Genomic DNA, 5,801 nt, shown 5'->3' with positions numbered 1-5,801 from the left:
GTGCTCCCGGCCCCGGCGTGGGTGCTCCCGGCCAGGAGTGGGCGCTCGCGGCCAGGCTCTCGGTTCTCCTCCCCGGGGGCCGGGCTGGAGTCGCCTCCTCCCGCCGGGGAAGCCCAGCACCCCGGGGTGTCAGTCTCGGGGGTGCTCGGCTTAGTCTCTCCGGGTGGCGGGGCCGGGCAAGGAGCTCGGATGTGACTGAGTGTGCGCGCGTGTGCCACACCAACAGGGACGATCCGGCCCCGTTGCAAAGAGGAAAAAGCAGGGCGGGCCGCCGCGCCTCCTGCCGTGACTCGGATTCGAACCGAGGTTGCTGCGGCCACAACGCAGAGTACTCACCACTATACGATCACGGCGCGCCACGCGCGGCCGGCCGGCGCCCGTCCTTCTCCGCGTGTGAGGCCGAGCGCGCGCTCTGCGCCGCGGGGCCCTGGGCGGCACCATCTCGGGGATCGCGGTCCCCCGAGCCCGCGGTCCGGGCCCAGCCGCGCCGTCTCGAGCACGCGCCCCGGACGGAGGATTCCGTGTGCAGACCGCGCCTAGGGGCGTCGAGGGGCGCAGGGCTGACCCCCGAGTCCATAGTGAGTCTGACCTGCCTCGGACGAGCGGGCAAAATCCTCTGAAGCCGAGGCTTCCACGAGTTCCCTTGAAAAAGCCAAATAGTCTAAAAGTAAATTAAAAGGTGGAAACGCTGCGTTGGCCGGGAATCGAACCCGGGTCAACTGCTTGGAAGGCAGCTATGCTCACCACTATACCACCAACGCACCCGGTCGGCAGGGCTCCGCAGGTCTCCCTATGAAGGTGATGTCATCCGCTCCGCTCGGTTTGTGACCGGAATGGAAGAGAAACCGAACCCTGACGTGCAAGAAGACCCCGGGAAGACACCTCCCGGAACTTCCTCCGGTGGAAGAGTTCCAGGGAGTTCTAGAAGGGGGTTCCATGGTGACCTGGCCATTCTTTGTGCCAAGTATCCCATCAGCCCCACGCCGCCAACTCTCCCTCTTCTTGAAACAATTAATTGGTTTCACTGTTTATTTTTAGATACGCAAATAAACCACCCTCCCTTGAACGCTCCCAGCTCCCCGCGGCGTCCACCTCCCCATCTGAGCTTATTTTACTGTTTCCTTTGTTTTTAAAGTGAATCAATCGCACCAATAGGTTTCTCTATTTCAGATGAAGAGACGTACGTTTTAAAGCCTTGGATACCTATTACCATATTGCAGACTCATCAATGAGCATTGAACGATTCACGTGGGTCATGGATAGCACATTCTCTTCGTGTTTTTACTCATCTATTTTTCTTTACATATTTGTGTAGAGGGGTTTCCAATTCCGCAGGTCAGTTCATGAGGACAGTACGTCGTGATCCATGCCACTCTTGTAATCTCTCCATCTTTACAACTGGCCCGTGGTTAAAATGAGAACGTGGATCATTTCAATTTGCGCTTATTACTATTGAACTCCGTCATTTTTCATAAGTTTAACAATGATTTGTCTTTGTAATTTGTTTTTACTAAGTCGTGTGTTTTTATCTGTTCTCCTTCCCCGTTGGTTGTTTTCCTTGCTGATTTATGCCACTTTATCCTTTGTCTTTTAATAGTATTTATGGGACTTTTAGATGGCCAGAAGGTTCTTGTTTCAATACAGTCTAATCCATCAGTTTTATTTTTGCTATGCTGTTTTTCTTCAAAGTCCTTCCAGTTACAAAATCAAGATGATTGTTTACTAATGTTTTCTTCTGGCATTTTAGCAGTTTCAGTTCTTGCATTTGATTTTTTTAGTTCATTGAAGAGGAAATTGGTACCTTCTGGAAAAAGGGCTTATTCCCTGACCAGGATTCAAACCCCCAGTGGTGGAAAGAAGGGGCACTATCTCATAACCACTAGACCATAAGGAAAACAGTAACATTTTCTCATAAAAAAGTAGATGACTGGTTTGCCTTTCCATGTTGATTGCTATTTTTGAGTGGCTGGATTTTAATATTCTAGAATATTCAGCCTTCTCCACTTCAAGATAACTCCCAGGTACTTCTTTCTTCTGAGTCAAGCCTGACTCAGAGAACCACGGGAGGATTTTACTGCATATAATCACAGATAGTATCCAGACCAGACAGATAGAAAAACACCAGTAACTCAGTAGCAAAGTAAAGATCTTCACCAAAAACAACCAGGAACTTAGGAACTATGAAAAGGACATTTTAGGAGTAAAAAGCTAAGAGATCCTAGGTCTATTATACCATTTTTCCCCTTCTTTCTTGTTTCTTCTCTCTTTCTCTTATCTCTCTTTAAATTTTATATTTTCAGATTTATTATTATTTTTGCTAGCTCTGATGCTTGAACTCAGGGCCTAGGTGCTGTCCCTGAGCTTCTTTGTGCTCAAGACTAGCATACTATCAATTGAGTCAGAGCTCCACTTCCAGCTTTTCCTGAGTAGTTTATTGGAGATAAAAGTTTCACAAGACTTTCCTGTCCCGGCTGGCTTCAAACCATGATGCTCAAATCTCAGCCTCCTCAGCAGCTAGGATTGCAGCCATGCTGTCTTCTCTCTCTTGTCTTTTCTCTCACTCCTTCCCTCCCTGTCTCTTTCCATCTCTCTTCCTCTCCCAGGTCCTATGAATTTAGTTTGGCTTAAAAGGAACATTACACAGCAGTGATAATCACTCAGCCTATGGATTCTCAGTAGGCGTGGCTCAGTAGATTGAGTTTAACTCACTGATGAGAGAATGTAGGGTTTCTGAGCTTTAAATTGTTTTAAATAATAGGGAGGAGTTTAGCGGGACAAACCCTGAAGTATGTTTACAGTCACAATTTTCATAACTTAATTACTTTACCAGTTAGCATGGCTCAGCTGCTCAATGTTTGGTTATTTTCCTCCCCATTCCCCCAAATTGGGATATTCAAGGTTACATTCTCATACTGAGCTAATACTGGACCATTTTACTTTACTTAGAGGAAACTTCATGTTAGTGAGATGTAACAAGAAATAATTGGCTCCCAAGCCTTGAGACCTAAAGTACCAAGGCCCTAATACAAGCACAAAGAAGAAAAAGGAGATGAAGGAGGAGGAAGAAAAGAAGAGGAGGAAGATGATGCCAACTGAAGATAAAAAGATCCCAAAGATGCCAAATGACTCCCCTTAAAAACCTACCCTCTGGGGGAAAACAATGGAGGGGGTAACAATGTTCAAGAGGGAGTGTACTCATTACCTCACTCATGTAACTGTAACCCTCTGTATAGTATCTTTTTTTTTTTTTTTGGTCGGTCGTGGGGCTTGAACTCTGGGCCTGGGCACTGTCCCTCAGCTCTTCAGCTCAAGGTGAGCGCTCTACCACTTGAGCTATAGCGCCACTTCCGGTTTTCTGGTGGTTTATTGGAGATAGGAGTCTCACGGTCTCTCTTGCCCGGGCTGGCTTTGAACCGCGATCCTCAGATCTCAGCCTCCTGAGTAGCTAGGATTACAGGCGTGAGCCACCAGCGCCCGGCTTCTGTATAGTATCTTTACAATAAAAAAAACAAAAAAAAAACCTACCCTCTGCCAGTCACCAATAATCCCAGCTACTCAGGAGGCTGAGATCTGAGGATCAAGGTTAAAAGCCAGTCCAGGAAGGAAAGTATGTGAGCCTCTTATCTCCAATTAACTACCAAAAAGCTGGAAATAGAGCTGTGGCTCCAAGTGGTAGAGTGGGAATTCAAGCCCCAGGACTGGCAACAAACACACAAACTAACCACCCTTGAGCTTGACACTGCCTGGGATGTTAAGTCCCAGCAGATATTAATCTGCCAGCAAGTAAATAAAATAAAATAAACAAATGGAAACAAAACCATGAACAGGTGTGTGATGTTCTTAGTTATAGCAAAATGAAAAAAAAACCCTCATACGATACCACTTGACAACTACAAAGGATGGCTATAAATTAGCAGATAGAAAATAGCAAGTGCTGATAAGGGTAAGTAGAAATTGGAGCCCTCGTGGGAATATAAAAGGATGCAGCTGTTGCAGGGAACAGTTTGGCAGTTCCTCAACAAGCTAAATATAGAATATGACTCAGTAATTCCACTCCTACGCATATACCCCCAAAGAACTGAAAACAGGTAAACACTTGTACGTGTATGTTCTTGGTGGCACTATTCATATAGAGCTGCCCATAAAGATGGAAATGAAAGAAGGGCCTTTCATAGATGAATGGGTAAACTGTGGTATAAAAACTGTAGTGGGGGCTGGGAAGGTGGCTCAGTGGTAGAGCGCTTGCCTTGCATGCATGAGGCCCTGGGTTCGATTCCTCAGCGCCACATAAGCAAAAAAAAATCTCAAAGTGGTGCTGTGGCTCAAGTGGTAGTGCATTAGCCTTGAGCTGAAGAGCTGAGGGACAGCGCCCAGGCCCAGAGTTCAGGCCCCACGACTGGACCCCCCTTCCCCCCAAAAAAAAGAATGCAGAGAAACTGAGTGTGCCTGAGAGAAGAGGGCCTGGCTGGACAATTGGGGTGCAGGCCCCTCCTAGAAAGCTTCCCCTCCCTCCCCACGCCCTGGGTGTTCCGTGTGCAGACCCCACTCCACGTCACCAGGCCCTGGGCAGTCTCACTGTGGCCCTCTGGACATGACGGTCTTGGCCCATTGCTCCTGGGCGTGAACAGAGGTGTGCGGGAATGGACTCCCACTCAGGGGCTGAAGGATGCATGGAGAGCCGTGTAGCCTGCAGCCAGGACGGGGCCTGGGGCTGACCAGGCCCGCGGGCTGTCCAGTGACCTTGGGGTCACGTGGCTTTCTCCCAGAGACCCTCATGAACCCCCGCACAGCTCGACTTAGGACCCACCCGTCTGGAGGAGCTCTGCGGCTCTTCCCTTCAATAATTTTCTGCCTTTTGACTTCTTCCTCTGAGTCCGTGGCCTCTGTCTTCCAGATCCTAGAGACAAAGGAACCCATGCACAGGTTGCAGTTTTTCGGTATGGTACCCATCCTCAGGGAATGTAAAGCGGTAGTCACTTGGGAAATAGCTTGGCAGTTAACTTTTTTACAATAAATGCACAGGGGCTGGGAAGGTGGTTCAGTGGTAGAGTGCTTGCCTTGCAAGCATGAGGCCCTGGGTTCAATTCCTCAGCTCCACATAAGCAGAAAAAGCTGGGAAGTGGCGCTGTGGATCAAGAGCTAGAGCACTAGCCTTGAGCTGAAGAGCTGAGGGACAGCACCCAGGCCTAGAGTTCAGGCTCCATGACCGGCAAAAAAAATAAAAATAAAAATGTATATATATATATATAATAAAGTAAATGTATAATTATTATATGACGTGGCACTTACACTCCTAACCATTTATCCCAGAGAAAGAAAACTCTTTGTCCACACAAAACCTAGCACACAACACCATAGTCTGTAATCCTAGCGACTTAGGAGACTGAGATCTGGATCTCAGTTTGAAGCCAGCCATGGGCAGGAAATTCTGTGAGACGTTCACCTCCAGAAAAAGGCCAGAAGTGGAGCTGTGGCTTAAGTGGAAGAGCAGCAGTCTCAAAACTCAAGAGTCAGAGCCCAACCTGAATTCAAACTCCAGGACCAGGATACACACACACACACAAACCCCCCCCCAAAACCATGACATGGCCAAATTCCTTTGTTGCAATATCTTCAGAAATCACAAGATTCTGTAAATGCATATTTTCTCCTAATTTATCTCTCCAAATTATTTCTCCAAAGGACTAGAGGCCTTCAAAAAAAAATTCTGAATCAGGAGGCTGAGATTTGAGGATCTCAATTAAAAGTCAGCCCAGGTCTCTACCCCACCCCCCAAAAAATCTGTGACTTTTTTTTTTTTT

At 47.7% G+C, this 5,801-nt stretch overlaps 2 non-coding genes across 2 annotated transcripts; both read right to left on the bottom strand.

Annotated features, from left to right (window-relative positions):
- Nucleotides 1-281: 281 nt before the first annotated feature.
- On the bottom strand, nt 282-353 carry Trnah-gug. The gene has a single exon. It is a non-coding gene; the product is annotated as a tRNA-His (tRNA).
- Nucleotides 354-689: 336 nt separating this feature from the next.
- Trnag-ucc lies at nt 690-761 on the bottom strand. The gene has a single exon. It is a non-coding gene; the product is annotated as a tRNA-Gly (tRNA).
- Between the last annotated feature and the right edge of the window lie 5,040 nt (nt 762-5,801).

This window comes from Dipodomys ordii, unplaced genomic scaffold (genome assembly GCF_000151885.1).
Source record: "Dipodomys ordii isolate 6190 unplaced genomic scaffold, Dord_2.0 Scaffold39, whole genome shotgun sequence".
NCBI lineage: Eukaryota > Metazoa > Chordata > Mammalia > Rodentia > Heteromyidae > Dipodomys > Dipodomys ordii.
This window is presented reverse-complemented; position numbering and strand designations above follow the sequence as displayed.